Below are 22,245 nucleotides of genomic sequence, written 5' to 3' on the forward strand. Positions count from 1 at the left end.
TGCTAGAAGTAAGACTTAAATTAACAATAAATTAAAAAGAAAAAAAACATATTATTACCTAATATAATTACAGCGTATTTGCTATTTTTGCTATTTTCTTGAAGGAAGGCCTATTAATATATCAATAAGCAAGTTGTGGTCCAGCTAGCAGTGTGAGCTCCAGGTGACTCAAAGCAGCAGCAGAGCTGACAGCAGGGGGAGGAGAAACAAATAGTTCACGCTCGTCTCTGGCAGCTTGTCCATAAAAGATCAATAGGCTCCATTTTAGGTGATAAATATGCCATACAGTGTAGCTGAATCTTGATTAATTTCACATCTCCACCTATTACTTTGAAGCACTGTTTTCAATACTCAGTACGTTCAGCGTTATACTGAAGTCTGTTTTGTTTTGAAGTAGACAGCGCTACAAGGTGCCTTGTGTGAACATACCTTTAGGCTTAGAATTAAGAAAAGATTCATGATGGGGATAATTATGGTTAGGAATAGGCATAGGTATAGGAGTTGGATTTAGGGCTATAGGGTCACAGAGCTAAGTATGGGACATACTGATTACAGATTATGGACTTGAACATCTGTACATCTACAGGCAGAGGGTGAATGTGGGGATGTTCAAGGAACTGGCCATGATAAGATATAGAGGTAACAGTTTGGAAGAAATAAATGTCAAACCTAAATTACGTACATATACTGTCAGTTTAAATCTGTGTACGAGTGTGAAAAATATGTTGCCTATGATCTGTCAAAGAGCCAGCGATCTCTGTGTGCACAGTTTCGCTCTGGAATATTGCCACTACACATTGAAACAGGACGATATACAGGAACAGAAATAGACCAAAGACTTTGTGGATATTGTGAACTTGGTGAAGTGGAGGATGAAATCCACTTTTTATTGTACTGCCCTTTTTATCATGACTTAAGAAAAACACTCTTTGATAAAGTACATGTAGGTACCGTATGTCCCTGGACGGTGATTTAGTTAAATATTTATTTGATAACCATACATTCGCAATCTTCAATTTCATACATACCTGTACGGTAAAGCCTGGAATAGAAGAAGACATGCAACTTATACATAGACAGTGGCACTGTGATTGACCAACCTATTACTCAAGTCTGTTTCTTGTCCTGTTTCTTGTTCACTCTGTCTTTGTGCCTCTCTCTCTCTCGCACGTGTCCTATCTGTGCACGTGCGTGTGGGTGTGGGTGTGCGTGCGCACACACAGCTATGCGCATCTGCCTATACAAATATTTCTCACCTAGAGAGAGAGAGGTCGGCCTACAGCATGGGATAAGCATGGGATTGATTGATTGATTGATTGATTGATTGAAGACTTTATTACAGGTTTGCATAAAGGTACAGTTTCATGACAGTACAGTTCACTGGTACAAGGTCAACTAAAAGGAGATCCTAATAAGCTTTTCGGCTTATTTACACAGGAAACCTTAAATGGAAGGAGAGAACGAGATTATAGCACAGAAACAGATACAAGTAAAAGAGAGAGACACAGAGCCAAACTAAAGAGAAGAGTTTTGAGTCAGTTACAGGGTTCAAGGATAACTCCTTCTCTGCTGGGCCTCAGCCTACCTTTCAGTGGTAACCCCCCTACCCACCCACCCACAGACATACACACACACTACCACCTGCCCCTGCCATGGATTTACAGAGCCTCCCAAAATATTCACTCATTCATTTTGGCAAACATTTATTCGTGGCAGGGCTTCTGAGAGGGAGATAAGACACCAAGTGCTGAGCTGGGCCCAAGGGCTGTAAGGGCTGTGAAGTAAATCTATGCAACACACAGACGCGCGCGCACACACACACACACACACACACACACACACACACACACACACACACACACACACACACACACACACACACACACACACACACACACACACACACACACACACACACAAACGAGTGCATGTATTGTAGACACTTGCATATTCACTGGCAAAATCCTATTTTTACATTTTCAGTGTGACAAACCAAGGTGTTTTACCTACCAAAGACACTATTAATACCAGTAAGACTCCCTAATCGGGAGATCCACAAATAGGCCAAAAGTTTGTTTTACCAATTATCAAGACATACGGGCAGTTGACAGTTTGCCATGGTTACTCATTGAAGTTGAATCTCCATATATGGAGATAACCTACGCATCACACTAAGTCTGACCTCACCAGCCCATATTTGGGCATGAGCAACTTATGTCTCCATATATGGAGATATGATGACATCACACAGTCCTCAGCCGATGATGTGGCGTGATGTCATACAATACACAAACGAGCCCTACAGTATAAAGGGGCAATTCTTGCCAGGAAAGAAGCATTTCTTCGACTCAGACCTTATCGCCAGCTTATCTCCACAAATAGGCCAAAAGTTTGTTTTACCAATATAAGAGTTGGTTGCTAGGGTGAAAAACATGGTTGCTATGGTAAACAGTTGGTTGCTAAGGTAAAAAAGACATGGTTGCTATGGTAAACAGTTGGTTGCTAGGGTAAAAAAACATGGTTGCTATGGTAAACAGTTGGTTGCTAGGGTAAACAGTTGGTTGCTAGGGTAAAACCATGGTTGCTAAGGTGGTTGCTAACGTACACTAACAGACCAGCAACAACAGACTGTTGCCACAGCAACGTACACAAAGGTTCATACTGATGTCAGCAGTGTGATGTCATACTGATGCGGAGATATGAGCAGGGCAAAGGTGTGACGTGTGACGTGACGGACGGCCGGTGGAGGTTTTGATACTAAACTGCGACCTTACGGTCGCAATCAGATTGAGACTTTCCTTCAACCTTCAGTGTTTCTGTTTATACACAGTAAAATACTCATTATCCATTTGTAACTCAGAGAGTGTACAAATATGTGAGTGTAACCAAAAATATACTTGCCTGTGTGTGTTGTACTAGTGTACGTGTGTGTGTGTGTGTGCGTGCGTGCGTGCGTGCGTGTCAGACAGTGGGGCTGTTTGTATGTATGCATATGTACCGTATCTGTGGGCATGCATGCATGTGAAATGGTGAAGTGGAGATGGAGGTGCTGTTTGTGCAATGTGCATATATATGTGTGTGCGCGCGTGCTTTTGTTTCTGCGTAACTATGTATATTACAGTATGTGAGTGTGTGCATGTTGAAAGGGTTGTGCGTGACTTTTGTGATTCATATTTGCAGATAAGAAAATATATTCATCATCCGTTCTGCAGGCTGTGTGTGTGTATACACTCACACACACGAGTCTGTACACACACACACACACACACACACACACACACACACACACACACACACACACACACACACACACACACACACACACACACACACACCTGATCTACTTTAATAGCTTTCATCTCCTCCAAATGCACCTTCAAGAGCCTGACTGGAAGCCAGACACAGACACAGTGGGAAGCCTGGTTCTGCTTGCGGGGTCCCAGTTGGTCTACAGGACTTCGTTCAGGTCAGGTCCTTTCATGCACTGAATAAAGTGGCCATGCCAAATAGCCTTCCCCTTTAGCCATTCAACGGGTGTCCGGGTTCTGTCTGTGGTGCCATTGGGGCCCAATACATCTACCTTTTTCTTCAGTCCATTCAAGATTGAAGCAGACTTTCTTTGGCATTTCACAAACAGGAAATAATTTCCCTGTTTAGATTTTTTATATTGGGGTCTATAGTTCAAAGAATACATTAGCAATGATACAAAGCATAAATATCAAATATGTCAGACAGTCTACATTTCCCAAAAGAAATGCATGTATTTAATTCAGTCAGAACAGACGCAAAAGCAGAGGCATGCTGCGGATTCCCCACCACCCCAGCAAATTGAACCCTGCTAGTGCATAATGTATTTGCAGAGGTGGCTAGAAGATATGAGTCATGACTGATGATAGAGCTAAGCTAGACAGGAACAGACTGTATGCTGGGCTATGACAGTCAAGTGATAAAGAGAGAGATACATAGACAAGAACATTATCTATGATTACACAGTTGAAGAATTAATACAGTAAGTATAGCAATAACATTATGTCAGATGAATTGTACTTGACAACTTGATCCAGTAGTCTCCCAATAAACCAGTTTAACATATCTACTGTACTGTATGCCTACGCATATGAGAGTGAATCAGTATTGGTGATTGGTGTGTGTGTGTGTGTGTGTGTGTGTGTGTGTGTGTGTGTGTGTGTGTGTGTGTGTGTGTGTGTGTGTGTGTGTGTGTGTGTGTGTGTGTGTGTGTGTGTGTGTGTGTGTGCACTGTGCACGTACAATACCAACCATGTCATTCCTCATCGCATATACTGTAACATAATTACCCTGCCTGCAATGATGAGTGTGTATCTTTCTGTGTATCTTTGTTAACCAAATCCAGAGTGAATATGATTTGGGAATGATTTGCAGCCTGCACTGTAGAGACTAATTTAAAAGGTGAAAGGTCAAGGTCACAAGCATGCATGGTCAGAATATCACAATAGGTCATATCAGAAACGGAGAGGTGTAGAACGATTAGGTTTCTGGGAATGCAAATGAAATCAAATGATGTAATCATGTGTCATCCGTGACACCACACTGTGTCATCAAATTGCACACATTTTCCATAATGTCAAAATGTCATTCCAAAGGCGATAATAACTAGCAATCAATGTTACATGTCGGCCGGGCTGATATATAATTTTGAATGGAAAGCAATCAGCCAAGAATCAACCAAGGTGTTGAATGGTAAGAGAATTATATTGGAGTTAGGGTAGGGTTAGCACTGTCAGGCTGTCACCCAGGTGCTTTTGTAACAGTAGGTCTAGATATAGAACATATAGGCCTACTAGAGTAAAGATAAGTGGTACATTCAATTTAACCAATCTGATTCTTGGTATAAAACCTGTAAATTAACTGGGTGATGGTGCATTTATCAGATGGTTTGAAGAATAGCCACGAATGGGAAGAACATGTTCACCACCTGCTGGTTATTTTCAGCAGGTGCACCACTCTATTACCCTCCTTGCTTTGAGAATCTTTGGGCCAGCCAGGTAATAGTGCAGTGGTCCTCAAAGTGGGGACCAGGGACTCTCTGGTTTCCTTTTGGGAGGTCTAAATTGATCCTTACAAGTATGTAACTCTGACAGTATACAAATGAAACCAAATGGACCCCTATGGGTCCATTTGGTTTCATTTGTATACTGTCAGAGTTAAGGGGAGACGGTGAAATTTTAAAGTTTGAGAACTACTGGATTAGTGTGAAGTCAATAAGTGATCAATGACAGTTGGCTATAGTATGAACTGAGCAATTTTGTTATATATTTTTTATGAAAATAAAGTTTTTTTTCTTCTTCTTTTAATTCCCATCTAGACTCAGTTAAGAATCCATCCAAGTATTCGGAATAAAACGCTATTCAGCTGCATCAACATATTTTTTTTAGAAGCCGTGTCGTAATAACGATATTTGGGGAATGGTGAAATTAAGCTCTTACGCCACTAGATGGAGCAGTGAGGCGGCAAAGGGCCTATCCTGAAAGAATGGTCCGAGAATTTCATTGGATCCAATTCCAGGACACACACCGTTCTGGGCCTGTTTGACTTGAAGAAGGCCTGCTTGTTGTAAAAGCAAACAGCCTTGGTTACTTTCGAACGTCATATGATAAGTTTGGAGCAGAACCAGAGGCAGCAGCAGGCGCAGCCCCACTTTGGGAAGGAGGCCCCATAATATCTCTCAACCACACACACACAGCGCGCAGGGCCCCCTTTATCTACATGAAGGGAGGGAGGCGTATCCGCTCCCCTCTCACTCCCTTTACATACCACTCTCGCACACCCATATACATTAAATATAAGCGGCTCACGACGTCCCCTCCCATCTACACGCTGTATGGGATTGGGATTTCTGCATAGCGTTGGACAGACAGACATACATCGATTCGCATCGTCGTGCGCGCCAGAGCGAGGAGGAGGACGTCCATCCACCGCCGCTCGTCCCTTTCGGTCGGGGTGGGAATAAACCGCACAGGCTCCGTCCTCGGAGGACGCGTGATCGTCGGCTTGAGCGCAGGTCAGGAGCGACGGGCGTGAACGGCATCACCTCGGCGGCCAGCAGCAGCAGGGGTGCCAGCCCAGCAGAGGAGGAGGAAGAGGAGAGAAGAATAATAAGGGGTGGGCGGTGGATCACTGATAGTGAACTGACGCGAAGAAATAAACAACTGTGACCCGCTGAGAACGAGCGCTGCTCGTACATTAGACGCCTGTGAAGGGATCTTCGTCTGACCGAGTAAGTGCTGGTTGGTTTACAGTGTCTGCTGATTTACGGGGTCCGCTGGCTGGTGGTGTATCTTGCTGGTTTCAGAGTGCCCGGTCATCCGTGTGTTATTGTGCGCGTTGACCTGGTTTCGGTGATTTGTCCGCCTGTGCTGCAACCAGCAGCCTCCGGTACAGCAGCATCCTCTCACTTCGACTGGGATGATGATGTTGTGATGGATGGAGAGATGAAATTATTATTGTTTGGCATTTGACAGTATTAGGCGGGCCTGCTACATTCGTGGACTAAATTCCTTGTCGTAAATTTAAATTGTCACAGGATTTATTTAGACATACATTGTTGGGTTCATTTGCAAACACACGGGGCGCAACATCATTAACAGCTTATCAGGGATGGCGAGACATATACCTAAATATTGTGCCTACAATAACAAAGTCAGCCTCTTTTAAATGTGTGTTAAATTATAGTGCACAATTATAGGCCTGCAGTTCCATTGTTCGGTCAGGTAAACATAATTCATGGCTGGAGGAGAGGAGGCCTGCTCTACTTTAAATAGCCTTTATTGCCTCGTCCGACAGGTGTAACACAACGACATGTTTACGCGAATGTCTTTGATGATCCATCATGTACTATCGATCTGTTGTTCAGGATGAGGGGCAGCCTGGCAGTTTTTTCGACGGTAGATTTACAGTCAGTGTGGCGCCAGCCGTCGAAGAGAGAGATGCTGCGGCTTCGCTTTTTTGCAGTGTCTGCTGTGAAAGTGATGAGTGCTAGAGTGCAATATTATTATGGTGTGTGTTGTGATGTAAGGATCTGTTCCCAACATGGCGCGCATGAGCTAATCAACGGTATATGGCCATACTGTACATATATGCCTGGAATTTCGCTTTGGACTGAGAGAGTAGGCTATAGGCTAACCAAAGTATTTAGGGTTGGAAATGCTTCAGCGAATTAGATCACTTAAATCCCGAGCTCAAATCGTATAGGCTACAATACAAATGTGCTTAGTGTTGTTACTATTGGCGGTGTCATCTGATTTGTTCCCATGCATCATTCCTCAGAATATGAACCTATATACAATTGACTTTGTGTCATCTCCTGGAAATAATAGACTGCTATAGCCTATTATTGTACAGGTAACTGATTTTATTCCATATAAAATAATACCAACTGGATGAATCTGATAACAATAGACCAAAACCCCATTGCTACTCTAATTTCTTTCCCTACCTATGATCACATCAGGGAATGAGCATTCAATTGTCCATATTTGTTTGTTCTAGGATCCATTGTTTTAAAGCATTCTCCTGGGTGTCTGTCCTGTGAACTTGAGGCTGGCTGTTGTGTGCAACATCTTTGTTGACAAGGCCATATGTATTGCATGACAATAGTGTGGTTCGTAAACACAACACACCCATCGTTTCTTAGAGGGACTTGGTATGAGACATGAAAGCGACCGAGACCACCACCCAAAGGATATGATCTTCAGCAACACTCTGGAGCTGGACGCCTAATTGTGTTATTGTAGCTAATCAAGTGGCCTGTGAGAGCTCTGTCGCTAACAGAGCCTTCACTCACATCATACATGACAAGTATCTGTTCTGCTGTGATTTACTGCTGAGTTAATTCAGCATTAAACAAGTTGAACCACTGACTGACTTGCTTGAATTCTTACAGACTTACAGAACTGTCTGGCATAGAGTCATGGCAGCATTTCTTTAACTGCTGCCAGATAGAAAATAGTATTTGATCCAAAAATAGACCTTTAGTTCATCTTATTTCTAGTGGGTCCACAGGTGATGTAAACGTAGTGATGTTTTGATGAGCAAGGTTTCCCAGATGTGACAGATTTGGGTGCTGCACAGGAAAAGGCAAGACCGTCTATTATGTTACGCAACCCTGAGAAACACATCTACTGTGGAAAAAGTGTTTGTTTACCTCAGAGAGTCTGAAAAAATACCTGGAAGGGTCTGTATTTACACTCTCAGAGTTCAATTTCAGTGTAGGCTTACAGTAAGTGCATGTAGTGTATATACTGTATATAATTACCTACACTTGTGTAGTCAGCCTTGTAAATTCTGAAATCTAATCTAGGTTTTCCACACAAAATTCTATAAGGCTCAGTGAGAGTCAGAGTGATGGTAATTGTTTAGCCTTTGTTTTGAGGGTATGTGTAAAAGTTGCAGGCTCAGCGATGGGCCTCAACCACGTGGCCTTAGTAGATTGTCTACATCCGCTCTGTTGCCCTGTGTTCAGTCAGCTACAGTCACTGCAGAGCTGACAGCACTCATCTTGTCAAACTAGAGACAGCCACGCATGTGTGTGTGAGAGAGTTTTCACGTGAGTTTGTATTTGTTCAACTGCGTGTCAGTGAATGTGTGAGTTTTGTATGTGTGTGTGTGTGTGTGTGTGTGTGTGTGTGTGTGCATGTGGGATGTCATGTGATGATGACTAGTCTCTTGCACAGCCCAACAGTGTTGGACTGTGCTTTGGCTCTCACCAATACCTGTCATGCCCTGGCTTGAGCAAGGCATTTACAGTATCTCGAAACTGCTGCTCTGGTCAGTAGCCAAAAGACAAATTTTCTTTCGATTACAGCATGCATGCTATTGCTACGGTATGTCAGGGAGACATAGAATCCCGTCTGTCAAGTTGTGCCACTTGTGTGACAACACAGCAACAGCTGTTTAGCTTTAACATAGTTTTTTTGTTAGGACAACAACATACGTGACACATCATGTACCAATTTGCGTTACAAACCAACTTAGCGCAACATTTGGTCTCTCCCCCCTTACCAGTGCAGCTCTGATAGCACTCAGGCAATATCAAGTTTCTAATTCTGGTAGGACTGCGTTTCTCAGAAAATATAGAAACCACCTCTGCTGAGTAAGTGCTTGTTTTTTGTATGACTGTGGAGTTGGCAGAATGACATTGGTAGCAGGTATCTCATGGGTTTGCCTCACTGCCAAGGGGGAATAAGCACAGAGTGATAGATTAACTGGTGAATATACCCTGCTTGACCCAGCTGTCATTAGACACATAGCCTAAATGTATTAATGCAGAGGTTATAAAATCTGATTAGCCAACTATGCATGGACAATTAAATGACACGCATTACCTCACCACTTAAACTCAGCTACTGCTTTGGGTTGAACGCTGATATTGTTTTGCACGATGGTGGGGGGAGGTGACAGGTGCAAGTAGTAGTAGTAACTTTCAGTTATATTGGAACTCTATTTCTCTCCGTCTTTCTCTCTTAAAGACTCTCCCATCTCTCCTTTTCTGCCTTGATGCTCTTTCTGCCTGCTTTTCATCAGACTTTCGCCGGCTTTATAATGACGGATAAGAAAGAGGATTTGTTTCTTCACTGTCAGTAGATTGTGGGTTTTCCTCCGATAAAGTGTGCCATTTTTAGTCTCTAAGCTGTTTTAATCTCAGAGGAAAAAACATACTCGGCACAGCAGTGTGTGCTTATGCCTCTGTAGTCTGTACCCCTCCCAAAAGACAAAGATACACATGGTTCTGTGTGTGTGCCTCTGTACCCCTCCCAAAAGACAAAGTACATAAGCAAAAGAAGATAGATTTTGAGAGTGAGAGCGAGCCACAGTCACCTCTCTTGTGTTTCACCACAAAATGCTTCTTAAGTATTTGTACACACACACACACACACACACACACACACACACACACACACACACACACACACACACACACACACACACACACACACACACACACACACACACACACACACACACACACACACACACACGTACACACACGCTCATATGATGATCATCAGGCTTGTCGCAGAGAAAGTGTATCAAAAGAGCTATTGATAAGCTGGAGAGAGATCCATCCATCTGTGTGCCCTGTGGATAACCTCACATCACAAACACACTTCTATCTGTGAGACAAAAAAGATGGGACATCAATCGCAATGTCTTCTGGGATGAGAATCCCTGAAGGGAAGGGAAGATATTGGACAAACACAACCTACATATACAGTACTTAGCGTAAACAATTCCTGAACCTCTTAAAGTGATCCCTGACTAATACGACAAATATGTCTTAATACATTATAATTGTCCTCTATAACTACAATGTAAAATTAAAAACACCTTAAATATTTTATTTCTTCTAGAAATAGCTAATCTTTCACTCAGTAGGGGAAATGCCTGTCGCAAGTTGATGATGTCATAAATGTCATGTGTCATTTTATGGCATGCATGTGCAAAAAAAAAAAAACACAAACACATTTGAAATATTGATTTGATGCTCATATTAACCATAGGAAGTATTAAGTTTGTTTTTATTTTCACATGCATGCCATAAATTCCATAGGGATAGATCACACTTGACATTTATGACATCATCAACTTGCGACGGGCATTTCCCCTATTGAGTGAAAGATTAGCTATTTCTAGAAGAAATAAAATAATTGAGGTGTTTTTAATTTTACATTGTAGTTATAGAGGACAATTATAATGTATTAAGGCATATTTGTCGTATTAGTCAGGGATCACTTTAAGAGTTCTAAGTGGGTAGCTGGGGGGCTGCCATAAGGGAAGGTACCTACCTACATGTATGTATTTGGCCTAATGGTTCCTGTGTTAACACTGAAAGCCTGGTGCAATAATGCAAGGCCATAGGCCGCTTCCCATATCCGGACATACAGTTTGCTGACTGACAATTGCGAGGGGGATGAGAGAGCAAGTGATACAGAGAGAGAGAGAGAGAGAGAGGCCACAGAATACTGTCCAGTGTGTAAATGCACTCCCTGTAAACATCAAAGTGATGCTGTTCATTAGTCATGTCGATGCTAATGCAGTTAGAGTGTTTTTGCAGAAAGTTTCAGATAGAGGTGAATTTCGGCCCAGAGTGCAATTACCCTTCTGATGACTAATTCCTGTTCAGGAGCAATAATTTCATTCTCAAGTGCAAAAAAATACACAAAACAAAATAACATTACCTCAAGATGAAAATTCTTCATACACTGGAGATTCAAATACAGTTTGGTCACTCATAGACATAGTATATTTTCTTCCATAATGGAGTGTTGCCGTTAGACAAGATTCAAATTTGTGGTGAGGACAATTTTACTTTGAAAATAAAGCGACCAGCTGGTCAAGTGGTGCTGGCTAGTGGCCAACAGAGGAAGCCAATTGGTTGAACTGATCAGACCCCAGAATATGTGTAGCTACATGAATATAAAACACTGTCCCGTCACATGCATTTGTTATGGTTGGCTGCTTGTGATGACGTTGAGCTAGCTTTAGGGCTCATAATTTATCTTACAGCTGCATTAGTAATAAGTTTCTCTGGACCAAAGTGTCAGTGAAATACAAATAAGGAGGCAAAAGGCAAAAATGTACAGTGTTAATCTACAGTATCTATTTGTAACTCTGAGAGTATATTCGCACCTATTTGACACCCTCTTAACTTTACCATTACATACCGGTACTGTATCTAGCCTCATCATAGCCCTGACAGTGAGAAATGATGGAGAGCAGGTCAAAACTCAAACAGTATGTGTGTGGTTCTCATTCAACCTCCTGTCAGGGGTGTCCGTCACTAACTCAACGTCTCTCTGCTCTCTCACTGGCAGAGCTGTTATCTCTCCCAGTGCCCTCCAGAAGACCACGCTGTGACCCCGTCACACTAACAATGTGACCTCAGCAGACTTCCTTGGGTTTTTATTGGCCTCGTGCTGCTGTTTATGTTGAGCAGGGTCTGTACTGCGCCTTGCCTCGCAGCGCTGAGGGATCCAGCCCTCTGTATTATGTGCGTGGTAAACAGGGACTGTTTTTGTGTGTGGTGGGAATGTGTGTGTGTGTGTGTGTGTGTGTGTGTGTGTGTGTGTGTGTGTGTGTGTGTGTGTGTGTGTGTGTGTGTGTGTGTGTGTGTGTGTGTGTGTGTGTGTGTGTGTGCGTGCGTGCGTGTGCGTGTGCGTGAGTTTGTTTCTGGACATGTGTATGTAAACGTGTGAATGCAATGTACATATTCTAGTCTGGGACTATGATGTGCGTGTTTGTCAGTGATGTGTGCATATTGAATATTGAAATATTGCAGTCCTTCTTCAACTGTTACTTGTTTAACTTTGGATTCAAATAAAGCATGATGGGCTGGTGTATGTGTGAGTGAACGGTATGTGTGGTAATGTTTCTGTATACAGTGCCATGGGTGTGGGTGGCCTAGGGGAGTAGCAGGGAGGTGTATCATTGTCGCTGTGCACTCTTGGCCCTGGGGAAGGAAGAGGGTGAAGTTCAGAGCAGAGAGGAGAGAGAGAACGGGACTCCCTCTTTCCCAGGTGTTTCGCCCAGGTGGGTGTGGTTATATGCCTAAACCCTGTGGTGAGAAAGTACTCAATTTCTTTACATAGTAAAAGTATCAATACGGCAATGTAGAAATACTCTGTTACAAGTAAAAGTCCAGAATTCAAAATGTACTTCAGTAAAAGTACAAAAGTATTGGTATCAAAATGTACTTAAAGGGATATTCCACTTTCAACAGGGAGCAGTGGTAGGGCCTCTCTCCACATACACACCCATTGTAACTTCAAACTCCATTTTAACCATGATAGATTCATTAAAAACACACATTATTCTTTCTAGTGACTCATTTTACCTTCCTAATACGTGAGCAGGCCGTGTTTTTTCGATAACGTTTTTCATTTATTTTTAATAATTATTTGGAAAAAAGGAAAAAATGAAATACAAAAAAAAATAATTATTAAAAATAAATGAAAAATGTTATCGAAAAAACACGGCCTGCTCACATATTAGGAGGGTAGTATGAGTCACCAGAAAAAATAATGTGTGTTTTTAATGAATCTATCATGGTTACAATGAAGTTTGAAGTTACAATGGATGTGTGGAGAGAGGCCCTGGGCCCGGAGGGCCTGGTAACATTTACATCAAATATCTAAATATTCAATCAAGCTAATTAAAAACTGTTCAGGGTGTTCATAAAAGCCTGATTAGATGATAAAATTACCAAAAGTTTTTTTGAAAGTAAAATACCCCTTTAAAGCACCAAAAGCAGAAGTGTAGCAGATATACAAACAGATGCGACTTGTTGTAGTTTGTAGATTTTTATACCTCAGCTATTTTTAGCTGAGGTATAAAATACGGCTAAAGTGGGTTTATGTGTGTTTTCTAATATTATAATTTATGTCTGCAAACTAACTAGTAACTAAAGTTTGCAAATAAATTAAGTGAAGACAAAGTACAATATTTGGATTCGAGATGTAGTCTGGAGTAGTATAGAAGTACCGGTAAAAGTAATACTGAAGTAAAGCAAAAATACCTCAAAGTACAGTACTTAAAGCTATACTGTGTAAGTTGCTAAACTAGTGGTCAGTAGCGGTATTGCTTTTCTCGGCCGTTTATGCCCGGAGTCGTCACGGACCACCGCAGCGGACCACCGGAGCGGCGCCACAAACCACCGCGACCGATACGAATCCGTGGAGGGGTAGAACGTAATTTTCTGGCCAGGATTTGGGGATTAAGAGGTTAAGAATCCTTCACCATGGTAAACACTGTAGCTGAGGGAGGCTACTTCCTGAAGAGACGGCAGATACGCTGTGATTGGCCGGTAGTTTATCATGTGTGTATGATCCGCGATGTGATTGGCCAACGTATACACAACGTATACAGATGATGCAGATGACGTAATTTTGCCGCGAGATTCTCCCCCCCTCACGGCTCATAGAAAACATATAAAGAGAAGGCTTTAGAAGCTGAAAATAACGGAGTGGGTGTTCTAAAACTTTAGCGATTTAACAGTTAGGACAATTTTAAGATTTGTTTTATAAAAAAAGTTACATGGTATAACTTTAAGTAAATTTACAGAAATTATGCCTAAAAGTAACCTCAAAACCACGCCCATCTGGGCGAAACACCTGGGCAAGAGGGAGTCCCGAGAGAGAAGAGCCACTCCACGGCTGTGAGACTGAGAGGGATATGATTAGTTTCCTGCTCTCCGTCTTCTAATGCCTGGCCTGGGTCATTAGGCTCAAGATGGAGAGTCATTTTCACAGTCCTCATTCCATCTGAAGAGGAAACATTCTTGTGCCAAACTGAAACTGTGTGTGTGTGTGTGTGTGCGTGTGTCCTTGCGTATGTAATAAAACAGAAATGCCATAAAACAGTTTGTGACACAGACACGCGCATGAGCGTGCGCTGCACGAATGGATCGAACTGTGTCAATATGCTGCTGTATTGTATCCTAGATTTCTGATTCAGATTGTTATGGTGTTTGTCAAAAGGTAATCCCAGAGATTACAGGTGATGCCACCTAAGGTATAATGGCTCCTAAATTCTCCTCAGCTGGCAGACAGAAAGACCACTTCTATAAACACAGACACACAGTGTGACTCGGCTATGGCCTCGGAGTCTGCGCTTTAACTCTCTACCAATAAATACATTTCTGGTGCATTTTTTCAGATTACATACACATGTGATCACTCAGGTGAGTTGAGAAGTGTTGTTTTAGTTGCTATACTGCCGTCATCTGATTTGTTTTGCTATGCGTTGGGCTGATCAGTTGCTGTATAGCTGTGGAGGAAGACCTCTCAAAAAAGCACTTAAACTGCAGAACAGCATCCACTGTAGCCAATACCAATAGCATTCCTTTGAGTAGTAAGGCAGTTCTCTGAAGTGGGGTACATGCAGCTACTGTAAAGGTAAACAGGTAAACATTTGCCTGGCTACAGCCCCTGAGCTGTTGGTCACGGCCATACAAAATGTGAACGTTGCGATCTCACACTGTTGTGCGTTTTTTTGTTTGGAATATGAACCAATCAGCATCCTTTGAGTAAACCATGCAAGACAGTTTGAAACAATAATAGCAGCAGTAATGTTATCGGGTAGTATTGATGTCAATATTTGAAGCTGTCAAAGGAAGAGTCACAGGAATATTTATAAAAAAATGTAATTCATCCTTAGTGTCAGGCTATTAAAAAATCCATACAGTCTGAGTCTACTGAAATTAGAAATCATATTGCAGAGTTCAGTGTTACACCAAATGCAGCTAATCTATCCGATTCTGTGGCTGGCTTGTGATTGGGTAGGAAAGAACTAATCTCTGAGGAATCCAACGGCCATCTCGGAAAAGGGCTGCAATGGGAGACGTTTCGGACTGGACTAGAATAGTGAAGTGGTCTGTTGTTGACCTTATTACACCGTGGCCATCTTGAATCACATGACCACATGGGGTGGCAACGGTCAATAGCAATAAGGTCTATAGCGCCACCATGAGGCTGATTTTTGAAAAAGAAAAAGTGATTGTTTGATGCTTCTCTGTGTGTTTTTGAGCACTGGAAAAGGTTGAGTGCAGCTCAACTTTTATCCGAAGCACATCATACTATAGGTGTCGCGCATCGCTTTGTAGATTCAAGTTGCTGGCTTCTATTGAAAAAGACTTGTAGCCTGTTGCTTTGTCGCCACTAGTACTGTGAGTGAAGCATTAGGCCATCAGTGCAAAATGGCATCTGCAGTTCAGACAGGGTAAAGGTTTTATCAGGGCGAGAAGACCCTAAGAACAGTGCTATTAGAAGGCAGGATGCTGCTGTTGCTCTAGTCTAGCGAGTCAGCTAATGTGTTCCGGGAAATGCCATGGCAGCAGGGTGCCCCAGAGGGAAAGGGAATTGGGAGCCACTCATTAGTCAATTTCCTTGACCTCACTTTGCTTGCTATGCACCTGCCTCTAAACAACTTTGGATTGGTCTGCGGCCTGCTTGTTTTGCCAGGTTGTATAAAGCCTTTATAGCCTTTATATGTTGCACCACAGGATTCCCTAAAAACCAGGTGTGTATGTGTGTGTGTGTGTGTGTGTGTGTGTGTGTGTGTGTGTGTGTGTGTGTGTGTGTGTGTGTGTGGTGTGTGTGTGTGTGTGTGTGTGTGTGTGTGTGTGTGTGTGTGTGTGGTGTATGTACTGTGTAAATGTGTATGTATTGTACGGTATATACTCACCACAATATGATACTAGTAAGACGCCTCAGGGCGAAATGCAACCTCGCCCGAGGTCGCGCCAATTCTTGGCCATCTGGCCAATGATGTATATCGGACCAGTTACCCATATATGGAGATCCATGTACTGTATATAGTACATCCATTTTATGCCCATACATGGAGATCCCTGTCTGAACCAGCCGCACAGATATAGGCTGTCCCCCTCCGTATATGGGCATTCCCATATGAACATTACCATATTATGAAATCCTGTTAGATATGGGCTTAATATTGATGACATCAGGGATCTCCATAGATTCTGTTAGAGTGTTCCCATGACATCACAACATACAATATATTTTTAGCCCATACATGGAGATCCCTATCTGAACCAGTCACACAGATATGGGCCATGCCTTGGCCATCTGGCCAGTGATATATATCGATGACATCAGGGATCTTCATATATGGGCATAAAAGGGATTATGGGGGGTCTACACACACGTCTACACGGACATGGACAAGCTGTGACATTTCTCATGGTAAAGTGCGACCTTCAGTCGCAATTAATGTCACAATAGAGATATTGAGGTATTTGGTCAAGAATATTGTAATATATGATTATGTATTGCGAAAGCCCTAGTTATTAAACAACTTCCAGTTTTGCTAGCTTCACAAAAAAGTGACAAGACGACCCATTGTGAGCCAACAAGAATGCGCATCAGGCAAACACAACACTGTGTGACGCAGGATGTAAGGCACCACCCCCAAGGTGAAACACCTTGTTTTCAGGAGTCAGTTATTTTTGGCATTGTCTGTCTGTCTGCCTACCTTCTTGAATCTCCGTCACAAAATGCCTCTCTCTACATGCCTTTGTATAAGACTGAATGTATGTCCACTTTTTGCCTGTTTGTTTAGCTGTCCCTGTCACTAGTGTCTGTCCATCCATCCGACTACATCCTCTCTCGATCAGTTTCCCTTTTACATCTGTAATGTTCTGTTCCCATTTGTCTCAGCTTTACTTTCTAGGACTGTCTGTCTGCCTGCCTTCATCCATTCTGAATGTGATTACCACTGTGTACCTACATGATAATGATGAGAATTAACACATAGACTACCATGCAAACATGATAATACTACTAGTGTTATTAACCAATGAGACGCCCTTAGGGCGAGAAGCGACCTCGCCCTTTAGGGCGAGGTCGCTTCTCGCACATGGGCAGCAGACTGCTGGGCGAGCACTGGCGCTTTGGCATGGGATACATTTTGACCAAAAAATGCACAGACCTGGTTGGTTGTTTAAGTTGGATAAAATGTGGCCAAAGTGTGGCCACATTTTCCCAAATATGGAGATAACTGATGTCTGACATCATTGATGCTTGATGTCATAGACCACATGAGACTGACACAATATGCCCATACCGGTATATGGTCATTCCCAGATATGGGCTTAATATTGATGACATCAGGGATCTCCATATATAATAATACCTGATAATCATGTTTTAGAGGGGGGGGGGGGGGAGGGAGATCATGGCACCACCTCTTTAAAGGGACAAGGACGGAATTAATTTAATTTAATAATTTGTCAGCTATATAGACACGAGCTAGAGGTTTTCATACTAAGTAGCTACCTACGGTCGCAATAATTACGTTTAAAATGTTCACAAGGCAAATTAATGTATCCCTTTTAAGAATAACTTACATTTGTACCAACAAAATGTAACTCACCACATATATTCTTTATATCAGGGGTCTTCAACAGGGGGTCCGCGACCCCTAGGGGGTCTGCAGAGGTACTGCAGGGGGTCCGAGAAATTATTGCTTAAAAAATAAAATAATAATAAAAAAAATAAAAAAATGTTTCTTTTTTTTTTTTTTTTTCCACATTTATGTAAACAAATAAATCATGATTCTATCCATTTTGAATAGCTTGAATACATGATGACTATGCAATTGACAGATTGTTGATATTATTGACATTGGTTCTCAGTTAATAAGTAGTATGTTTAGAAAAGAAGGTAGTGGTACGGCCCACCCTGCTCGCTGTAACTTGTACATGTTTAAAATAAAAAATATGTCGTAGCCCCGACCCCCCCACCCTACGAGGTGGTAGGGGGTCCCTGCTCCATCTCCCCATCAGTTTCCGGCCTGAAAACGTTGAAGACCCCTGCTTTATATTATTTCTAGCTAGTTGGTTGGTGGCTTAGCCACTTTGACCTACTTGTGACATCACAGTTTGAATCAGGCTCAATCTGTCACGCGTGATTCAAAACAGCGGCGCAGTTCGGCCACTGGAGACGCCCCTATACTCTATAGAGACGCCCCTCTTAACAACACACACGCATATAACTGTTAAAGCCTGCACTTGACACTTTTGTGCTGTGCTCAAAATAAACTTGACACTTGTACTTTGAAAGGCCTCTCATTTTATTTATCTTCTGTGCTGGGTGTTTTTTTAATGGGTTGGCATGGTACGTAAAGAGAAATTAGAATTAGTGAACGGCTCACAACACACTTTGAAAAGATAAAAATATACTGTCTTGTTTTAGAAAATGCAGACATAACTTAGGAGACATGTTTATTTACAACAGCCAAAAATGTAATACAGTTGTAAAACATGGGCTGTAGGAAACAATTAAGGAAACCATAAAATGTGAATTAACGTTCATACTCAGCATTTCCTTAAAGCTTATTCGAATTCGCCTTTACTTTAACATTAAAACCCGAACTACTGTCATACTCAAGATAACTTATAACGTGTCGGGTTATTGTTAAAGTAACGTGCTACGCGCCTGACAGAGATGACAGCGTCCCCACCTGGGTGCCGCCACGGGCAAATCAGAGGCAAGCGGAACGAGATGGGGCGTCTCCACTGGCCGAACTGGCCGCTGTTTTGAATCACGCATCTGTCACACATCCTATAACTCTACTGTGTCATTCATGACCACACAGTCACCATAATACAAAATGTTTTCTGCAAGTGTTTGTTACTTGCAGTAACTGAGTTGTGAGTGTCTAATCTGTGCTGATGGTGGTGACTGTGACCTGACCTTTTCCAGGTCACAGATGCAAAAGTATGGATCCCACCGCTGTGACTGTGACCTGACCTTTTCCAGGTCACAGATGCAAAAGTATGGATCCCACCGCTGTTATGGGCAGAAGCTAAAATACAAATGATTACGTTTCATCATTAGGATACAAATGGTTATTGTCAGGCAGTAGGTTACGTTTTATGTGTACATTATGTACATACATGTAAAATGGTTAAGTTACGGCATTATGTTAGTGATCACTGATGGTTAAGTATGGTTTGGTGTGGTTACTTAGGATCAAGGTAAGGAGATGGTCTTCAGTTTCTTCCTGTAACAGCAGTGATGTCCATAATAATGTATCACAGACACATAGGGCTGTCACGATTATGACATTTTACATCACTCAAATAATTGCGATTAACGATTTAATTGTGTTTTTGTCGTTGACAATTACATTTCTGTTTTGCTTGTAGGCTTTGAAGCTGCACATGGCAGATATGACACATAAACTAAATATACAAAGAAATGACTGACATGTTTGACAACTTTAAACTTAGAAAAAGAACATTGATAGTGAAATGGTCGCGGCGCGCTGTGAGCTTGTAGATCTGCTATTTCCACTATTTTAAAAAAAATGAAAATATGAAAACTTTTCAACATTCAAAGATTATGACGATTATGACAAAATAATTGCGATGAGACGATTATGTAATAATTGTGACAGCCCTACAGACACATCAATGATAGGTCCTAGACCTCCCACAAACCACCGATAGGCCAGAGATGGATTTGACTATCTGTCCTCTTTCCACTGTACCCAGAAGCAGAGGAGATACATTGGGGAGAAAATACAAAAAGGACACTGCGTGCATGTGTGCGTGCGTGCGCGTGTGTGTGTGTGTGTGTGTGTGTGTGTGTGTGTGTGACATCTTTTCAGGTCATTTGAACCTATTCCTGCAGGGACATTTGGCACAAGTGCCAACACTACTATGCCATCGGTGCGCACCTGGTATATGTTTTGTAGCAGTGCACAGAGACTTATTCCTATATATAATTTAGTATAATCTATTTGGACACTCATTCAAGAACTAGAACTGGGGTACATACTGTTTGTTATGTTGGTACTGGAGGAGCAAAGGAGGAGTGAAGAAGGGAAGAGAAGAGAAGAGAAGAGAAGAGAAGAGAAAGAATGTGTGTGTGTGTGTGTGTGTGTGTGTGTGTGTGTGTGTGTGTGTGTGTGTGTGTGTGTGTGTGTGTGTGTGTGTGTGTGTGTGCGCGTGTGCATGCGTGTACGTGCATTTTTAGGGGATGGGGTGGGGTGGGGGGATCATATGATTGTGGTTTAGTTTTCTCCAAAGGGTCTCCATGTGATGCTGATGTGGCTTTGGTGCGACAGCAGTGGTGTGTGTGTGTGTGTGTGTGTGTGTGTGTGTGTGTGTGTGTGTGTGTGTGTGTGTGTGTGTGTGCGCGCGTGAGTGCGTGCGTGCGTGCGTGCGTGCGTGTGATACAGACTGGTATGTGTGCGTTATGTTTGCGTGCTAGGGATGATTTTAATGAGACCATATGCTCCCAGGCACTAATTCATACTAAACAGGCAGTAAACAAATATGCAGCTCAATGTTAGTTTATCTTCTTGACTGTCAAAGCATGATTAGTCATAGTGAGTGCTCTCTCCAGTGAGTACATATAGAAAACACAATTTTTGACCAAAGTGCTGTGCGATATCAAAATAACTAGGACATTACGTATGTGGATCTCAGGATCCACACAGAAACGGGCGTGACTCGAATATGTATCTCTGACTTCATGTTGGCGGCCCAGCCTGTGACATCAGTCATCCATGATGTCGGTCATCTAGGTCTAGGACATATTTGTGGCAGATTTGGGCAAGGTCTCAGTGCGTGTGTGTGTTTGTGCATGTGTGCCACACTTACCCCTTCATACATTGGCAAGAGTTACCCCTTTGACTTCCATTATAACATTTCACAACTAGAAAGATGCAATTGCCAAGTTGCAAGTGTGGTTGCCGTGACACGAGTCACACGCAAATATCTCTGCATCTGTCAGTCCTTGTCCCTATTTGAGCGTTGCTAACCCTTCCATCCTTGTCCCTTTTATGCCCATATATGGAGATCCCTGATGTCATCAATATTAAGCTCATATCTTGGAATGCCCATATATGGACATATTTTGTCAGTCTCATGTGGTCCATGATGTCATACATCTATGATGTCAGTCATCTCCATATTTGGGAAAAGTAAAAAATGTAATTAAGTTGGACAATGGAGAAAATTAATTCACAAATAAATTGATATATAAATTAAACTATGTAATGTATCTCTTAGCAAAATGCAAGGAATCGTTTCCCGATGAAGCCGGTCGATTTGACATACCGGTATAGTTTATCTAGGAAGGGAAAGATGGATGGATGGAACCAGTAAGACTCCCTAATCTCCACAAATAGGCCAAAGGTTTGTTTTACCAATTATCAAGACATACGGGCAGTTTGCCATGGTTACTCATTGAAGTTGAATCTCCATATATGGAGATAACCTACGCATCACACTAAGTCTGACCTCACCAGACCATATTTGGGCATGAGCAACTTATGTCTCCATATATGGAGATATGATGACATCACACAGTCCTCAGCCGATGATGTGGCGTGATGTCATACAATACACAAACGAGCCCTACAGTATAAAGGGGCAATTCTTGCCAGGAAAGAAGCATTTCTTCGACTCAGACCTTATCGCCAGGGTTGGCTTATAGCAGCTGTCGGTAGGACCATATATGGATTCTGTTAGTGTGGATCTCCTAACAGGGCATCATCTGGGATACAATCCCTTTTATGCCCATATATGGAGATCCCTAACAGAATCCCTTTCATGCCCATATATGGAGATCCCTAACAGAATCCCTTTTATGCCCATATATGGATATCCCTAACAGCATCCCTTTTATGCCCATATATGGAGATCACTAACAGCTAACAGAATCCCTTTTATGCCCA

The 22,245-nt window shown here is 42.3% G+C and overlaps 1 protein-coding gene across 1 annotated transcript in view; it reads left to right on the forward strand.

Moving 5' to 3' along the window:
- The first annotated feature begins 6,175 nt into the window (after positions 1–6,175).
- palm1b (paralemmin 1b) overlaps positions 6,176–22,245 on the forward strand; it is a 32,447-nt gene continuing 16,377 nt past the window's right edge. The window contains exon 1 of the mRNA XM_080751384.1: positions 6,176–6,256. The gene's annotated coding sequence lies outside the window, so the exon portion shown is untranslated. The remainder of the gene's footprint in view (positions 6,257–22,245) is intronic.

Source organism: Nannobrachium achirus (genome assembly GCF_963921795.1).
Source record: "Nannobrachium achirus genome assembly, chromosome: 20".
Classification (NCBI taxonomy): domain Eukaryota; kingdom Metazoa; phylum Chordata; class Actinopteri; order Myctophiformes; family Myctophidae; genus Nannobrachium; species Nannobrachium achirus.